The 20,396-nt window shown below is 37.9% G+C and overlaps 1 protein-coding gene across 4 annotated transcripts in view; it reads right to left on the bottom strand.

The window, feature by feature from the left end:
• Positions 1–14,134, bottom strand: part of foxo (forkhead box, sub-group O) — a 38,340-nt gene extending 24,206 nt beyond the window's left edge. For 2 of the 4 annotated variants that reach the window (XM_032438987.2, XM_015169383.3), the window contains exons 1-2: positions 13,883–14,132; positions 12,662–13,109 (exon numbers count right to left, since the gene is read on the bottom strand). The gene's annotated coding sequence lies outside the window, so the exon portion shown is untranslated. Of the gene's footprint in view, positions 1–12,661; positions 13,110–13,882 lie in introns of all 4 variants that reach the window. The other 2 variants (XM_015169385.3, XM_015169382.3) reach the window with 2 other exon arrangements.
• Between the last annotated feature and the right edge of the window lie 6,262 nt (positions 14,135–20,396).

Consider the following 20,396-nt stretch of genomic DNA (forward strand, 5'->3'; position numbering starts at 1 on the left):
TCATTAAAAGGATAGATTACATCCTACACCTGTATCCAACCCGAGATGTTAGACAACATAGCATCTTATACGGAGCCATCGAATTGCAAGTCACAGGAGATGCTCAGAGAATATCACAAAGGACAGCAGCCAACACTTGGCAGGAGCTGAGAAACGCATTGATTGAAGAATACAAAGTGCAGACACCATTTGAAGAACTCCTTCGACGCTTATACAACACGAATTACCAAGGAAACGTCCGTAAGTTCATCGAGGAGCTCGAGAATAAATCTTTTGTTATATTAAATAAGTTAGCACTAGAAAATATACCTAGCAATACAACCCTTTATACAAATGCTATGAATAACACAATCAAAGATGTTATTACAAAAAAATTACCAGATAGGCTTTTCATGATGTTAGCCAGACACGACATTACGTCGACACAAAAACTAAAGCAAGTAGCTCAAAGAGAGGGATTATATGAAAATAGCTTTACTGAAAAACCTAAAAATAATAATGTTCAGGGAAATCCAAATAACAATCGTAGGAACATGGGAAATTATCAGCAAAATGCTAACCCAACCACCATTTCAAGTGGTTATTCCAACACAAATCAGAGTTATCACGCACAAAATAAACAGCACAATAAGTCCGAAGACAATCAGAAAGCTCACCACGAGTTCCAACAGAAATTAAGTCAAGGTAGATACCAAAATCCCTTAAACTACCAAAATCAGTCCCATTCACGCTTGAATGCACCAAACCCTCCGACTAAACGTCAAAGAGATAGTAACAGTGGGCAGATGAAAATGGATACATCCGAAAATTTTCATCAGCAAGCCTCGGAACAAACAGAAGAAATCCATTCATAAAATTGATTATGAATGACGAAGTTCTAAAATGTGTCATCGACACAGGTTCAACCATTAATCTAATGAAAACTAACCGCTTAAATTTTCCAGTTTACAACGAAACATTAAAGGTTCACACCATAAATGGTGTTATTGAATTAAAACAAAGTATACGATTAGGAGCAAGCAAAATTTGTCCGAGCAAACAAAAATTCTATATTCACGACTTCTCAGAGCATTATGATGTTCTGATTGGGAGAGAATACCTTGAGGCATGTCAAGCAAAAATAGACTATGCACAAGGATCCGTAACCTTAGGAGAATTTAACTTTTGTTTTAGATATAACGACGAAGAGGTCGAAGAGGACATGACCGCACAAGAGTGCCTTGATCCACCCTCAACAGAGGACAGACCATTTAACTTCGCTATAAATAATGAATTAATAGAAAACAATGAGTTTAGGCTAGAGCACCTAAACTCAGAAGAAAAAGAAAAAATAAAAAAAGTTTTACATGAATTTCGTGATATCCAGTACCATGAAGGTGACAATTTGACTTTCACTAGTACAATTAAACACAAAATTCTAACAAAACATGAGGACCCAATTTACAAGCGTCCATACAAATATCCTCAAATATACGATGAGGAAGTAAATAAACAAATAAGCGATATGATAAAACAAAATATCATACGTAAATCCAAATCCCCTTACTGCTCACCAGTAATAATCGTTCCAAAGAAAAACGATGCATCTGGAAAGCAAAAATTCCGGTTAGTCATAGATTACCGCAATCTCAATGAACTAACTATTAATGATAAATACCCTATCCCGATCATGGATGAAATATTAGACAAACTTGGAAAATGTCAATATTTCACAACCATTGATCTAGCCAAAGGCTTTCACCAAATCCAAATGGATCCTGGTTCAATACCCAAGACCGCATTTTCGACTAAACATGGCCATTACGAGTACACTCGCATGCCATTTGGTCTTAAGAATGCACCTGCAACGTTCCAACGTTGTATGAACAATCTCTTAGAAGATTTAATTTTTAAGGATTGTCTGGTCTACTTAGACGACATTATTATTTTTTCCACTTCATTGGAGGAACACATTTTGTCGCTACAAAAGGTATTTAAGAAGCTTAGAGAAGCTAACTTAAAACTACAGTTGGATAAATGCGAGTTTATGAGAAAAGAAACTGAATTTCTCGGTCACATCATCACAACTGAGGGTATAAAACCAAATCCCAACAAGATACAAGCAATTGTCAAATTCCCAATTCCAAAAACCCCAAAAGAAATTAAATCATTTCTAGGATTATGTGGTTTCTATAGGAAATTTATACCAAATTTCGCTAATATAGTAAAACCATTAACACTTAAATTAAAAAAGGGAGCAAAAATCAATATAAAAGACAGAGACTACGAACTAGCGTTTGAAAAGCTAAAAGTACTCATAACATCCGACCCAATTTTAATATACCCTAACTTCGAAAAACCATTTTCATTAACTACAGACGCGAGTAATATGGCAATAGGGGCCGTCCTTTCGCAAGAGCATAAGCCTATATGCTATGCAAGTAGAACTCTCAACGAGCATGAGTTAAATTATTCAACGATTGAAAAAGAATTATTAGCAATCGTTTGGGCCACTAAATACTTTAGGTCCTATCTCTTTGGTCGACAATTTCAAATCCTTAGTGATCACAGACCACTCGTCTGGTTAAATAATATGAAAGAACCTAACATGAAATTACAAAGGTGGAAGATCAAGCTAAATGAGTTTGATTTCCAAATTAAATACGTCCCAGGAAAAGAAAATTATGTGGCAGATGCTCTGTCCAGAATTCAATTAAACGAAAACTTCTTAGGCGAAGATACAATTAGCACAAGAGCAACAATACATAGTGCTCAAGAAGACAACAGTAACCATTTACAAATCACAGAAAGACCACTTAATTATTATAATCGACAAATAGAATTTGAAAAAGGAACCGAGAACGAAACAAAAGTTACGAATTACTTTCACAAAACCAACATAAAAATTACGTACAAAGACATGACTAATACGCATGCCAAAGAATTAATAACAGAATACTTATGCACAAAGAAAAGTGTGCTATACTTCCACAACGAAGCAGATTTTCCAATTTTTCAAGAAGCCTACTTAGAAATAATAAGTCCAAATAATTCAACAAAGGCAATGAAAACTAGTACAAAATTAATAGACCTTCAAACATACGCAGAATTCAAAGAATTAATATTAAAAAAGCACAAAGAATTATTACATCCAGGAATTGAAAAAACTATTAATTGGTTCAAAGCAACCCACTATTTCCCAGATTATCAAAATTTAATTCAAAATCTAATAAATGAATGTGAGATTTGCAACATCGCAAAAACAGAACACAGAGATACAAAATTAACTTTCGAAATAACTCCGGAAATCGCTAATATCCGAGAAAAATATGTAATGGATTTTTACATAGTAGGAGATAAACAATTTTTATCTTGCATTGATATCTATTCAAAATTTGCATCATTAATAGAAATAAAAAGTAGAGACTGGCTAGAAACCAAACGAGCTATATTACAAGTGTTCAACCAAATGGGTAAACCCATCGAAATAAAGGCAGACAAAGACTCAGCTTTTATGTGCACAGCTTTACAATTATGGCTAAAATCAGAAGCAGTAAATATTAATATAACCACTAGTAAAAATGGTATATCCGACGTAGAACGATTTCATAAGACAGTTAACGAAAAACTAAGAATCATTAACAGCGACTCAGACGTCGAAAATAAACTTACAAAATTTGAAACTATACTCTACACGTACAATCATAAAACAAAGCACAAAACGACTAACAGAACACCAGCGGACATATTCATATATGCAGGTACACCAGAGTATGACACTCAAGCTAATAAAGAAAAACTAATAAATAATCTCAACAAAAAACGAACAAATTATGAAATTGACACTAGATACAAACACTCACCGTTAGTTAAATCAAAGACGACAACCCCGTTCAAGAAAACAGGAGAACTAAGACAAATCGACGACAAACATTTTGAGGAAACTAACAGAGGCAGGAAAATAACACATTACAAAACCAAATTCAAAAAGAAAAAGAAGACTAATCAAAGCAAATATAACAATTACAGGTCAACAACAGACAGCGATCAAAACATACAAGCACCAGCTTAAATTAATTATTATAATATTACTATCAATAACTGTAAACTATATAAATGCACAGAGTATTGAAATTAATCCTATCAAAGCCCATAACGGATATCTCATATTTAAAACAGGAACCATAGACATTCCGACAGATTACGAATTCCACTGTTTAACGGTTAATATAACAAAAACCGAAGAAACTTTTAACAATTTAATTGAACAAAGTAAAGAATTCAATAACCTTATACAAATCGAATACCTAGTAGAAAAATTAAACAGAGAAATAAACGGCTTAAAAATAGCCAAACGCAGCAAAAGAGGTTTAGTTAACATAGTAGGAACAGCATATAAATACTTATTTGGAACATTAGATCAAGAAGACAAAGCAGAAATTGAACAAAAAATAAGCAACTTAGCAGAAAACAGCGTCCAGGTTAACGAATTAAATTATATAATAGAAGCTATAAACAAAGGAATAGAAATCATGAACGAACTAGATCAAGAGAAACAAAAAGGAAAGAAATTAGATATCCTTATATTTAACTTACAACACTTTACAGAATATATAGAAGACATTGAGATGGGAATGCAGCTCACAAGATTAGGAATTTTTAACCCAAAATTACTAAAACATGACTATTTGTTGCATGTTAATTCTGAGAAATTGTTGAATACAAAAACTTCCACTTGGTTTAAATCAGATACAAACGAAATACTGATAATATCCCATATTCCTCGAGAAATAATAAAAAGCCCGGTATTCGAAATAATTCCATACCCGGATGAAAATAATAATATTTTGACAGAAATAGCTCATGAAAAATATTTTACCCAAGATAAAAAAGTTTATAGCAGAGAAACAAAAAAATTAATTAATAATGAATGTTTAACAGGAATTTTAAACCAAATAACATCAGAATGTAGTTATACTAAAATTTTGCAAAATTTTCAAATCAACTACATAGAACCAAATATAATTTTAACTTGGAATTTACCAAAAACTATATTAAACCATAATTGTATAAATAACGAAATAACAATAGAAGGAAACAATATAATAAAAATCTTTAATTGTTCATTGCAAATTAATGAAATTTCAATTTCAAACAATATGTTAGATTATACTCAAAGCATTTACGTAAGCAATGATGTTATAAAATTAGAACCACTTTCGTTTGTACAAACGAAACAAATTATAAATGCACATACAAAATTTAACAATGTATTCCAGATAATTACAATAACCATATTTGTAATCATATTAATAAGTTTAACACTGTATTTGACATATAAGTTCAAAAGCATACCTAAGAAATTAATTATAAAATATAAAAAACCCAAAGTAGAAGAAACACCTACAATAATAGGAGATATACCAATTGTAAAAGAAGAAAATGTTACACTATATCCAAACTTAAACACCTGAGGACAGGCACTTTTCTAATGGTTGGGGGAGTGACATATCCATAGTCGCACCCACCCTTTAACATAACTTAGCACATAAGCATAAGCACAATTATAAACATTTCTAATATTGTAAACAAAGAGCCTGGTGATAACATCGACATTGGTCAAGATCAAACTGTCCCCCTTTGGTAGACATAAACAATTCACCCTAAATATCACGCCACTGTCAATGTTCCCATCAGAGTACTATCCCACGCATAATTGCTGACGCAGCTCAAACTTCACTCAATTTTGACTCAAACTCTCTCAAAGCGAAGTTTGCTAAGCGACCGCAACAGTTAGATAAATCAGTTCATATTCGGGAAGCAAATCTGAATGTACTCAACAAAAGTAGCCGTTAAGTGAAAATAATAAATTGAAATATATTTTTTTATAGTAACCTAACGTGCAAAACTTAATTATATATATATGTGTGGGTATATGTAGTTATGTATCATATCAGAAAAAAAACTTTGTATTCAAATACATTAAGGCCTGAATACAGCTTATTTTCGACTCACTCGCAGACTCTCTTAAATTGGCACATGATAACACAGCCGCCCACTGCGCAAGAGAACGTCCGCTCTCTTCGAGAGCTTTGTAAACAAATTGAAATGTGTTTGTGATTTAAAATACACCTCACGCGCACACTTTGCGCGCTCGCGAAGAGAGCGCCAGACACACACGCACACATTGAAAACTGTATATGTACAATGAAATTTTAACGAAAGAGGCGCAAAACACAACGGCCGTTGATCGCCGCAAAGGTTTTTTTTATTGAGTTTGTTTTCGTTTTTGTATTTTTTTTGTTCAACATTTCTTTTGATTTTTTTTTTTTTAACAGTGGCGCACTAGGTCTACCCTGTGTGTGTGTGCGTTTATGTGTGTGTGTGTGTTTGTATGTAAATTTAGGAGCAGATGTGGCGATGGCGACAGAGGAATACCTTGAGACAAAACACGGAAGTGTATCAAACAAACGTTGCTCTTGTTAAGTATGTATGCATGTACATATATGTGTGTAAGTGCTTGGGATCTACCTGTGCAGGTAACTCGCACATAACCAAGTTATTCCAAGAACATGAACCAGCCGGCAACAAACTCGCTGGAACAAATGCTGGCTAAAAAAAAAGTGAGGCCTTGAAATATTTTTTAATAGTGCCATTTTTTAGATAAGCCACCCGGCATTGCATAATATTTGTAGCGAGTAGTTTATGGCTGTAGATAATGAGAATGAATTGGAAATTAGCTGCATTTTAACAGCTGGAAAAACCGCACGAACAGCCAACTGAACTGCACCTCAAACTGACCTTAGACACCACCGGCAACAGAAAAACAGCAAAGCAGAAAAACAGTAAAACGGAAAAATGGAAAACAAAACAGAAATGAAAACCCATAAACACCCTGTAGCCAATTATATCCGTCACATAACTTTTACAGCAAAAAAAAAACAAATAAGTGGCATTGTCTAGTTCCGAGTGCACGACTGGAAAATACTCTGTTACAAGCAGTTTATATTAATTCTACACAAAAATATACAAGGACTTTCACACATACACATACACCAAAGCGCCACACTATAAACGATTTCTTGGTTCATTTCGGTGCTTATTGTCCGATCAATAAGCAATTTTCAGGAAGGAGATTTATAAACACTACATTCGAATTGTGGTGCATTCAGCAATATTATTAAAATAGAAGGAATGGGGATTACGTATAAGATAATATTTGATTTCAATTTCAATTGATTAAAAGTGCATGTATTCACTTTATGTATAAAAATGTATACTCATCTCCACAAAATGGGTTCAGGCTATAAACAGGTATACTCTATATGTACTCGAGTGTAGTAAAAGCAACTACGACGACTTGGGTCTTATGTGTCAAACTATTAATTGGCTCTATTTTTAATAGCTGTGCACTGTTTTCAGATGCATTTCTAGGCCAGGCACTAACAATTGCCTTGAGCTTTAAAATAGTCCAAATATTCGAATATTTTTTTTTCGAAAATTGCGTCGCTCAGTGAGAAGCCCCTGATGGCACTTGTTGCCGCATAATAAATGTCCAAATTCTTGGCAATGCAAATATATTTATATATATATATATATGTATTAATTGTGAATAACAAAATAAATAAAAACAGAAAGCAAATCTTTGATGGGACTGCTCTCGGGTTTAAAATCTGCGTCATCCAATGTTTTTCTATACATTATCAAATTCCAGCAAAATTAATTTGATATCAACTAAATAATGTGATTTGTTTACAACATCAAAACACAAAACCTGCCCAACAAAAAGCATATAGACCTACGGCTGACGAGAGTAAAAAATATATAACACGCATATTGAATCGATATAAATATATACGTTATATATACATATATCAAAACACATATCGGGCATTATTACCACCTGAAAATGAGTCAGAATCGTTTCTCAAAGTGGGCCGCGTAGCATAACACAATTTTTTTATAAGAACCAGAAAAATAGAGTGTGGGCGAGAAATTAGCATCTGAAATTTTGTATAAACTACGTAGTTCTAATTCTGTGCATTACACAATTTTCCCAAAACGTATCTGTGCCGTGAGTTGATCGAGAAAAGTACCTCGAAACGAAATATTTGCATTTTCAATGTCAGCAAAACGGAAAGGAAAAGTTCACTTTGACAGCAACTCATTAGCGAAAATTTTAACTAATCTATGGATCTCTTATTTTAAAAGTGAGAGAGAATATATAATGAATAAATATTTAAACAGAATTTAATAATAATAATAATAAAAGGCAAGAAAACAAGTGGCGAGCAAACAAGAAAATGAAAGCAATAAACAACAAAAAACGCACACATAATAAAAACAGAAAACTAGAACTGGGCGAATATCGAATACCCTTTGTTTTAAAAGCTGTACGATAAGGTAGTGTGATTTTTGGTAAAGATAGCATGAAAAGCAGAACAAATTTTGGATGGAAAAACTAAGTTTTCGACAGATAATTCCTTTATCTTCCAGCATATCCGATGAGGCAATCTCCTCCCATATATTCTCCCAAATATACATAGATAAAATCCCAGGGACTTAAACTCAATAAAGTCAATGCGACTCACATTTCGTGTAAAAGTTATAATAGCCCGGTTAGAGTATAACTAAAAACTTATTACGAAATATTTGTAACGCATTACATATTCTTTTTTGTTTTTTTTTTTGTCTAATAATATGAAGAGTAAAAATACACACACAGATGTATTTAGAGTTTGGCTGCATCAAGTGATAAGCAAAAAATTAGAGAGTATGTTTTTTATGCGTCTATCTAGAAAGAAGCATTTATCTGCTGCTTATCAGACTCGGCCGCCAAGTAGATCCCAACTGTTAGCTCTCTCCTAATCAGTGTGGCCAATACAGATAATTTTCGGCTAAATTTGGGCACTTTTAGAGGTCTTTGGGTAGAAGCAGAATTGCTGACAGTGTGGCCAATTCAGATCATTTCTGGATAAATTTGGCTACTTTTATAGGGCCGATAACAAAATGCAGCTGTTTTGTAGCTATTTAAAACCTGGTTTCGGCTACTTTGACAACACTGCTCCCGATGCTCATGCGATGTGATTATGCGTCCGAATCAGCCAACCCCTCACACATGGCCAGGTTCAGTTACGTGGAAGTAAAAGATCGACCCACACACGCACATATAAAGAATATATACACACACACATACAGGTACACGCGCACGCACACACATGCTTGGCATAACTCGTCAAACAGGATTATTAAGCAAAGTATGTCAGCGCTGGCTTTGCTTTAAAGACGGCATCTCGCGTGAGAGAGGCGGCCCTCGGACGAGAAAAAAAATAAAGCTGACAGCTGGTCAACTGGTCAACTGGTCTTGGTCCGGCTCGGCTCGGACTGGCCGGGCCAACACCTCGGCCCCAGATGTAAATGACATAGATGCTGGCCGGGCCAAAAGCCGCTCACTCTTGTTACCGTTGCAGTTGGATTGGGCCAGAGTGCTCTCTGGTCACACTTGATCGGGCGACCTTTTAGGCCAGGCTGATATTGAGCCGCCGATTAGCATTTCCCGTTCCCATCTGGCGAAAGTGAAATCCATAGCTGCGCTTTTATAACTTTCTTTCCCTGGATCATAGCAACAAATTTTAGAAACTTTATTCATATCCTGCAGAATTTTAGTAGGAATGTTCTCTTGTGGAACTTTGTAAAATACAGTAAAATCTTAGTCGAATGTTTTTTAAAAGTAAAGCTGGTAACTAATTCAGAGCAAAATGTTTGTGCTAAATTTTGATATAATCAGTTAAAAAATCATATCTGAAGATTTTAAACACATTCTCTTTTTGACAATTCTTCTACAGGGCTATAATTTTATTTATAATTGAATTTTGATAAACTAATTCTTTTTTCTTCTCCTTTACCGGTAATAAAAAATTAAATGTTCGACAAACGCTTGGATAAAGTGCATAATAGGATAAATATGAAACTTAAATAAATCTATTTATTTCTTAAGTCTTGTTTTTTTTTCGACTAGTAAAAAATTATATGTTTGATCCTGGCGATAGTTGCTGGCTTAGTAACCCGCTCGCTTCACTCGCCTTTCAGCACTTGATTCGCCCACAAAATGTTGGCGCTTTACGACGCTCGCATTGGGCTCTCTTATCACACACGCATTAAGATAACACACACAGAATACATTATCTGTGGCCAGCAACAGTCCAGTTTTCCCAGCTATACAAATGTCTGTCTGTCTATATATATATATATATATATGTATATAGCTTATCACACGCGGCATTCCCCGGACTAAAACCTATCACAACACAAAGAGCAAAAGTACCTTTTTTAGATGCCTTTTTCTCTTGCAAATATTGTCAATCCTCTTACATACACGCACGCACACACACACGCACACGTATCTTTAGTTGTATGTGTGCGTGTGTGTAGTTTTGCATGCTTCTGTCATTACTTTTCATTAGCTGCTGGTCTTAAGTAAATCATCTCGACCCTGCACGCTCCCATGCACTTTGCCCCTCTCCTCTCCCTCTCCCTCTCGCTAGCTGCAACAATATTGTCAGTGCCTTTTCCCCCACGGAGAATGTGGAATGGAGAGGGAAAGCACCAAAAGAGGCGGTCAGTCATCGCAGGCGCCGCATTCTGGTTTTCATATGCTGCTGCTGCTTATACCCTTCCGGCAGGCGGGAACATCAATTAGCTCATGCGACTTGACAGCAGTAGGCAAGAGTAGAGCATCGCGTTGTCGCCTAGGCTAATCTTATTTGTTATTAATTTATGAACTCAATTATCGCGGAAGCGCATTCAAATAAAAGCTTATTGAAAGTGCAATGCGCCGACTCTTTCGCACTTGTTGGCTTTGGAGCTTTACACGTGCCGAGGAAGGTCAAAGAGAGAAACACGCGCGATCCGCTCGAAGGGGAGCAGACCGAAGCTGACAAATAGAAGATGAATTTTATTTATTTTATTTTTCATATTAATCAAAGGCTGTTTGGGTTATAGGAAACCGCCAATCGATCGATCAACAAATGATTGGAATCATTTTTAAGGCAGATGCAGTTCATAAATAGATAAAGGTACATCTAATGAACTATTTTTACCTGAGGTGACATTGCATGTTGTCGAAAGCTACTTTTTTGTTAAAAACTTTAATCGAAAACCACTTGAAAATACAACGTTGGTAAGTCACACAATTTTTCAAAAGATAGAAATATAATTTCAGAATGAAAAAAAGTTTTAAAGAAATTTGGAAATTAAATGAGATTATTTTGTTTTCTGATTTTCTTAATATTTAAGTATATTCTTAAAATAGGGTATATATAATTGATACTATTTAGCTGAATTTAATGTTTAAAAATAAAATAACACAGCTTGGCTAGAAAAAAGCTGAATTACCAGCGCTAGTCCCGCAGCGTTCCCCTCCAAAGATCTCTCACCGTATTTTGTAGAAAATTTTCCCTGAATTTACTTAAATAAATTGGTTTGATTTATGGCTTTTAAAATTAATAATTTGGCAAACCTATTTCAGACACTATCTGAACACACAATCTCAAGATATGCCAAAACGGCCAAGCAGAGCCATAAATACACGAGTTCCAACTACCACCAGCAGCTATAGATAAGCCATTTACATAGACATTTATATAAGCACGCTCTGCACTTATCGCCGCTGATCGCCGGAGAATCGACCCATTTAATAAAATCATTAGACCTAATCACATTTCAATGTCAATATTCTGTTGAGAAACTAGAAAACGACGACAGAAAAAAAACGAATTGAAGTCCTGAACAAAACAAAACAGATTTAGATTTAAAAACAACTTTGGAAATTATTCCCGCAAATCCACAAGACAAGACTTCCTATAAGAAATATTGCGCGCTTTAAATTCCGATTCTAAACTAAAGTTTTTCTAATAAGTGTTATGTTTTCTCTGTTTTAAATCCCACAACAAAAAGGACATAGATTATTTATTTAGTATCTGAATAGGAAAAAAAAAGTTATTATTTGTTCTTGAACCCGGAGGATTTCTGCCGTTCGACCTATGTGTTGTAGCTAATAAGTCGCACTGGCTGGAAGGGTAACAGAGAAAAAAAGAGCAAACGACAGCGACTGCGACAGCGACAGCGCACCGACACGCGCTGTAGTCGACGCTATCAGCAGCGCGTACTATTTTTAGACGCATTATCAGCCGTGCTCTAATTAAGATCTCTGCACTGGGCTTTCAAACAAAATGCTCACTAATCGAAATCGCAGCTCTGCAGCCCCCAAAAGAAGCGCAAGTTCAATAAGTCCAATAGAAACAAAAATCTCCCATTGGAGTTCAGCATACACGCACACAAGTTAAACCCAAGTAAAACAAACGCGCAAGTTTAATTAGTCCCATAGAATTCAAGATCTCTAATTGGAGTTATAACATACATATGTACAAAATACACAAATTTAAACACGCAAACATGAACACAAGTTCATACTCAAGATACAAGATGCCCAATTTCGATAAGTCCAATAAAATCGAATATCTCCAATTGGAATTATAATCTAGACACACACACAAGTTCATAATCAAGTACGACTCTGATCCGCCTGGTGACAAGCGTCTCGCATTTAACCTTTTGTAGGCGTTAATTGGACAGAATACTTAAAAATATTCTAGACATGTTTAATGGAAATGTTTTTATTTACCTGTGTTGGTCTAATCAGAAATGGAGTAGAAGCTTTGCTGGCTCCTGATGAGGTTGCTGTTGTTCTTGTTGTTGTTTTTGTTGTTGTTGTTGTAGTTGCTCCTTGTGAACTTGTGTTTATTGTTGTTAGTTGATATTGTACACTTTATTATTAGTTGTCGACACTTTTACGGGAGTCTCTTTGTTGTGCATTTATTAACTCTTTAAATGCGATGTTTTTTGTTGTTTTGAGCACAACTTTTGTCGGTTTTGTGTATTAATTATTATCAAGCTTCGTTTTAAGGCTAACTGGCATTATTTCTTGCTCACACACACACGCACACACAGTTACGTGTATCGATTCCGCATACAGATAAGAATGTACATATGTATATTATGTACAAACACACACTTATGTTTTTATACACTTGTTGTTGGTTTTTTGTGGGCGGCTACTGCTGTTGCTTGAGCTATAAGCATACAAATTAAAACTGTATTTACTTAAGGAATAATAATAATAAAAATACAACAAAAAAAATCTAAGAGCAAGTTATGTATAAATGTTAATATGTTTAAAAGCTTTATGAAGAGCGCGCGCATTGGTGCCAAATAGCGGGAGTGGAAACAAAAGAGAGAGTGAGCGCGAGATCGCGTCACGTCACCAATTCATGCCAATTGGACGCATACAGAAATTAATTGGAATTCGTATAAGAATTCAATGAAAGCGTGCGCCGCAGTCGACGACGGCGCAAACACACACTAACGATCTACAGCGCACATATACATAAGCAAGCATATGTGTGAGCTTATGTAGATAAATACATAATATACATATGTAGATACGTGTGTGTGCTTGTGTGTATGTTTAAAGTTCAAATGGAAAAATTGATATGTATATGGATGTTCGTATGTACACATACATATGTACATATATATAAGCACGTTTACTGTTTATTTTTTATTCTTGCTTTACTCAAATTTGAATTTGAGTAGCTATTTTGATTTTGCACTAGCGTATATGTGTGTTTATGTGTGTGTGATTATACGCGCGTAGCTGCCGGCAGCCCCCAATGGGAAAAGATCATTTCCAGGTCTTCTTGCTACGCTATTTGATTTAATTTCTTACTACGCATTCTTCATACGCTATTTCTTTGTATTTATTCTTGCTCTCTTGTGTATGTGTGCGTGTGCGCGTGTGTGTGTGTATTTTGTATTTTGTATTATGCTGTGTTCACTTATTCACATGTAAATGTTTTGATTGGGAATTTTGCAGAACTATTCACTTTTCAGAACAATCATCGTTCGCAGTTAATACGATTGTCGATTGGTAGCGGGGCGGGGGAGGGCAACACGTGATCAAACGGCTTGGGTAGGGCTCGAAAGAATTTGGTGACGTTGGGGTTAAGTAGCGCGCTTAACGCTGATCGACCTCGTGGCTTTTAACCGCAAACGCAACGGACTCTGCTCGTTAACTGCTTTCTAGTTGGATGCGAACTGACAACTGATTGGTATACGAAACGCCACAAAACGAAGCAGCGGGAAACGACAGCGTCGGCAACGGCGACAGCGACAGCGACAACGACGAAGCGACACGAACAGCTAGCCGCCAGCCAGCAGCCAGCCAGCCCGGCTCGTCTCTCGCTTAGTGGTGTGGGTCATAGATGGTGAGCGCCGAGAGACAAAGCTCTCTTAAAAATGCGTGAGTGTGTGTGAGTGTTTTGAAGTCTACATTTAAGTTCCACAAAAATGCACGTTTTGTATTTTGGCGCTCACATATTTTTACAGCACTCTGGCTCACACACACATGGACATCAATTGAGTAATAATGCTTATAGTTTGCGTATACTTTTGTGCATGTGTGTATGTGGGCTTTAAATGATTTTTTCGTGAATTTTTGCTATTTTGTTTTGCCTGCCATATTCTTGACAGTCGATCTGAATCTGGTAGCGAATCGCGCAGAGTAAAATCCAGTTTCAACCGTTGCTGATAAGCGGCAAATGGGGCAGGACTGTTATCTGCGCGCGTCGCCGCACACTCTGTGGGAAATTTTCCGAAATTGCACTCTGATAAGGAAAGCGCTGCATTTTGCAATGCCCTGGCACGCGCATTCATAACACGAATTTTATTGACCTCCGCACCGCCCGCCCGCCATGCGCTCGGAACCAGTTTGTCGCATAGACTGGTTCATTCGCTTGGACATTTGAGTTTTTAATGTGACTGCCACATAAATTCCACAAATTACGCTGCTAATGAAGTCTAGACGTTTGAGCTTAAGTAAGGCTCAGACGGTTTATGGCCCAGACACTGCTCACAGATGCGAGTCGCAAAAGTGATCAGATGAGAATTTATGAGGCATAGATCAATTTTCCGTTCTATCCGTGCTCTGTCACATTGCAATCTGGCATTCATACTTTCCCGACTGTAGTCGCGCTACACCCCAATTGTCTGGAACATAAAATGTTGCGAACTTGTTCAGGTTCATGATCAAGCATGTGAACCAGTTCAAGAGCTCACCAAACTCTTCTCTTGGAGAACCTTATAAGGTTCGTGAAACCGGATAGGACTAGAGTTTAAACTTGTTAAAAATATTTTGAAGCAACCCTTACAAATGTTATCATTTACGCATAATACATTGGCAAATGTTTGCCTTTTCCAACGTTTGTTTGATATAAATCAGAGATCAACAGATCCGAGCAGGCGTGTGTAGAATATTCAAGTCTGATCGTCGGCGTCATCATCGACTTCTAATCACAACCAAGGTGTTAAATAAGGTTTCACATAGACGTCAAATGTCGTCTGCTCACGAGCGAAAAAAGTGACGAATGTTCTCTGCGCGCTTGTGACGTCACAAGCGGACAAAAAGTACCGAGCAGCACTGCGCTCATGTTGGCTACCACGGCGCAAGCGCCGCTGTCGCCGCCGGCAGAGCCAGGTCCAAAGCTCCGCTCCACCAATTGACGACGTAGTAAAAAATTAGCGCGACATCGGCTCAATTGGAATTAGATGGGGAGTAATGATATCAGTCCGCGACTGGCCTTCAAAAAATTATAATTTCTGTTTAATGGTTCGCCTGTGCGCTGACTGGTATGCGATGAGAGGTGTTGGGGTGTGGGGAGAGGGAGGGGAGAGAAGGGCAACTGGAGAAGAGAGCTAACTCGCCTGAGTTCTGTTTGTCTGTGTTAAGAATGTTTGCTTTCAGTATGCCTGTGTGTGTCATTGTATGTATTGCGAGTCCAATTTGAATATGGGTACTAACAATTTGTTGGCTTGATAGAGTCTAAACTGGAATATAGATTGGTTATTTGGCTGTTTCTCTGTGTGGTGAATGCGAAATGAGTAGGAATCAAATATTTATTACTGTTATTTATGCGAAATATAGAAGCATACTAATCGGTCTTAACAGGAATCAAATTGGTATCTTTTTTAATGGGTCTCTCCTTCAAGCCCAGCGATAAATTGCGTAATACCTTCTTTTTTAACTGAGCTAATAAAGTTAATGCATTGTGATTAATTAAGCGACGCAATTGATGCAATCACACATTAGCGCACGGTCGAAGAATCAACGCAATTGAAAGAAAACTTGTATTTCCAGCATTCCCATATCCCCGCATCCACCGTCATCCTCCTCCTCGAAAGACGTCAATGAAAGTGCGACTTAGTTTAAGTCTATGGAACTGGTACTTCTCGGAGCGGAGCGGACCGGAGGGTTCGCTGATGACGTCGTTTTAAAATGACACCGGGGCCTGGGGCCGAGTGTTGTACAGGCACACACACACACACACGCAAATACAGAGGCATAACTGTATTTGTGTGTATGTAAATTTGATGAAGCACTTCCTGATGCTGCTAGAAGACAGCAGATACCAGATATTAAGATAAAAGAGCGCGACGCTCTTCCGAATGGCATCCACAGCGAAAATCGACAGTCCACAAGCACAGGCTTGGCATCCACATCCACAGACTTTACGAACTGGCGACTCGCCAACATAAAACCACGTGGTCTCTCAAGTTCACAAGCGAAAATAGACAAGACGTAGAGCGCAATAAAAATAGGCAAAAGAGCAAAGAGTATAAGAAGACACTCCGCTATACATATGTAGATATGTGTATATAATATGAATACACATACATACCTGCATATGTATGCCATGTGAATTGAAGAAAACCACATGCTACGCGAAAATATATATATATGTATATGTATGTATGTATTTGGAAGAGGCAGTAGCAGCGCTGACGATGATGGCAGAGCGCAGAGAGTGCAGCTAACAGGTTGGATACCGGCAGCAATGAAAACAAAAACAAAAGCAATGAAAGCGGAAATAAAACACAAATACGCGAAAGGTTTTTTGTAAACAAACCAGAGTAGTTTGTCTGGAGTGCAAAGAGAAAGAGAGCAGTTAGAGAAGCACCCGCGATCAGTGGAGAATGGCGCCCACAAAAGTGAAGCTAAACCAGAAATACACACGCATACACACGACTTAAACACATATGTATGTATATATGTACATATGTCTGGCAAAGTGCCAGCTACAAAGCGGCCCGAAGTTAGAAAACAAAATTAAAAACCTAACCTTACCTAATGTGGTATGAAATGACACGCATAGCTACTCACACATACACTCATGCACACTCGCACACACGTACAAACTAAGTAGCGCAAAAACGTGGTTTGCGGCGCTGACTGCGACAGCGCAGTCGGCGTCAATTGCGTCGTTTAAAATACAGAAAGAAAAATAAAAAAACGACACAATCGCATGTTGATGAAAGAACGAAAGCGAATAGAACATAAAATAGCGTAAAGAGTTAGGCTCGCGTATGGAAGAGTGAGATGGAGGCATGGCCAATGTGTGAAAAGTGAGCACCAAAAATGCGAGTCTTTTCTAGAATTAATTTAAATACACATGCACATGATATATACATATGTACAGTACGAGTATGCACTACAATAGTTCCAGTTAATAAATTAATCTACTACAACCTATTAAGCTCTTTACTGATTAGCACAGCCATTATGTTCCACAAGACCACTTGTATGATTTTGACTTACACTCCACAATAATTCTCACTCACACACACATACACAGTCGCTCTCTCACACTCAGACGTCGGGCAGCGGCCACTTACTTTCTCTCGGCTTTTCGATGCGTGTACTCTTCTTACTACAAACTTTTCGTAGTCTCGCTCCTCTCACTCAACCCTCGAAATGCATTTGCACGCAGACTCGTTCGCACTCAAACGCCTTGCCATGCATTCGACAGAGACGGACGATTTACGGGAACTTGCCTATGACAGGTAACGGTAATACGTATACGCAACCAGGCTGGGTCGCCTTTCTTGACACACTTTCGCTTCGGCTTGGAACGTGTGTGGGCCAGGCGGGTGGCTGCAGCTGCGGTCGGCCGCTGTCGGCCGTTAACTGTTGGTTAATATCGCCTCCGGGCCGTCCCGGTGGGTGTGGCTCCTGCTTAGCTGCCAGGAGTCTGCGCAGCGCGTCCTGTGCTCCAATAGGTTGCGCTTAATTGCCGCCTGGTTGGCTCCCGCCGAGCCTGCTGGTTGGGCAGCAACAGAGTCAGACGCCTTCCTCGGGCTAGGAGCCTTTCATGCTCGTTCTCAACACATCCGACATCCGTCGGCGTTCTGCTCGCTCAGCTCTTAGCCGACAGCTTAATATGGGGGTTGTTAGGCAGCCTAACACCGTGTCCTTGGGCCTAGCCACACTCACACACTCGCAGCTCTGGTATATACGCAGGTAACACAGGCTGTTTAGGTTGGCAGATTGTTTTATCCAGCCATAACCGAACCCGCCGTAATCCTTAGCGTCATCTCTGCTGGGCATTTGTAGGTAGATAACACGACAGACTGCGCAGCATATCAACACGTAATAATCATTCAAATTAGAGCATCATCAGCATAATTCAAGGCGCTGCCATATCAACAGGTACCCCCTCGCTCCCTGCCCCAGGAGCACCCATTAGTAAATTGAGCAACGACCATTATCCTCATCTCAAGCGTGATTTCCACTCGTCTCCCGCTTCCATCTAGCTGACCTCCTTAAGTCGTAAAAACCTGTTAATTAAACTCATAACAATAATACTCATAATATTTAGGTTTATAGATTAACATAAAAATACTACAGTAATTGGGAACTGTAATGGCTGAAAATTATTTGAGGACATGATCTATGCTTTTTTTCTACGAGTTGTAAAAATAATAATAAGCGTATTTTCATATATTTTTCAAATACTATTTTTACCCTGTAGCCATTATTTTTTCATCCCTTAAATGAGATTTTTTCCTGTTTAAAAGGACGTGGTAGGTAGATTTAGTTATGTATGTCCGAAATTGGGATTTGAGATCTACAGGAAAAAATGATCTTTTACTTCTTCCAATTACCCGACATTTATAATATGAACTCTCCAATAAGTAAGTGACACAACTTGTCGCCAGAATATAGAATATTAGTTCTAATTAAAGGTACGGTACATTTTCGATAGTTAATAATAGTCCATATTTTCCATATCATGCCTCAGTGCTACAGACTTCGAAATGGAAGGCAGGCAGCCTATAGAAAACATAACAAATATTTGCCCATCTTTAAAAATCCCTAAATTAAAAGATACAACTTTTGCGCCTTACACACACATTCGCATATAATCTCGAAGTCTTGACGTTCTTAGGATGCTTCTTATAGGTAAGCGGATCGCCCCCCCATGCAACCAACCCCAATTGCCATTATGCACGTGGCTTCTGCACTTTTCATTGTTACGTTGAACCTGTCGCAACAGCTACTGCTGCAGTCGCTGCTGCTGCTGCAGTCGCCGTCGCAGCTATTGGAAAATTTTTGTTTCGCTCGACATTTGCATTATCTCTGTAATATTTGCCCTGTAAATAAATATATATAAAAATTTGTCTGTGTGCGTGATTACTAAGAATACTTTTGCGAGCGCTAAACAGAGAGAGAGAGAGAGATGGAGAGAGGAAGAGAACAAATGTGAATGGGGCATGGGGGAGATTGGTGGGTGAGCGAGCTAGCATCTCACATATTTCTCGGCCTTGCTGATTATGTGTGCACACACACACACACACACATACGCACACATGTGTGCTGGTCTGTCGATTCACATTTTGGTTTTATGCACTTCTCAATTTATGACTGTTGCAGTAATTGTAACTGTAATTGTATGTATGTAAATGTATGCGGAGACACGCACTGGCCGCTGCCACCAGCAGCAGCGCTGCCTCCTTGTCGTAATTATAGATACGTGCGTCTGGAATCCGTCGGACGGCCCAGCCTTATATATAGAAATATATATATTGCGGCATATCGGTGAATGTGCCCCGATGACAAGTGACATTTGTGCCGGTTTGTGTCTGGCGCTTCGCTGATAGCGCTCCTTGCCCCTTAAGGAATGCGGCGTTCACGTCTGCCCGCTCTTCGGAATGAGGAATATTGAGGGGAATATCAGGGACTCAACTAATTTATACTAGAGGCACTTGCGGCCTACTGGGCCCGAGCTTTCCTGGTATGCATAACTTCCACGTATGCGTGGAAGTACAACATTTCTTAGACCTAGTACTTTCTGTCTTTGAGTCTTGTAGTCAACAAATCTCTATACATATATTACTCTGTTTACCCTGACTGACTGAATGACTGAATAACAAACTGACTGACTGACTGACTGACTGACTGACCGACTGACTGACTGACCAACTGATTGACAAACTGACTGACTGATGGACTGGTGATCATCGCT

This window comes from Drosophila virilis, chromosome 2 (assembly GCF_030788295.1).
Source record: "Drosophila virilis strain 15010-1051.87 chromosome 2, Dvir_AGI_RSII-ME, whole genome shotgun sequence".
Classification (NCBI taxonomy): Eukaryota; Metazoa; Arthropoda; class Insecta; order Diptera; family Drosophilidae; genus Drosophila; species Drosophila virilis.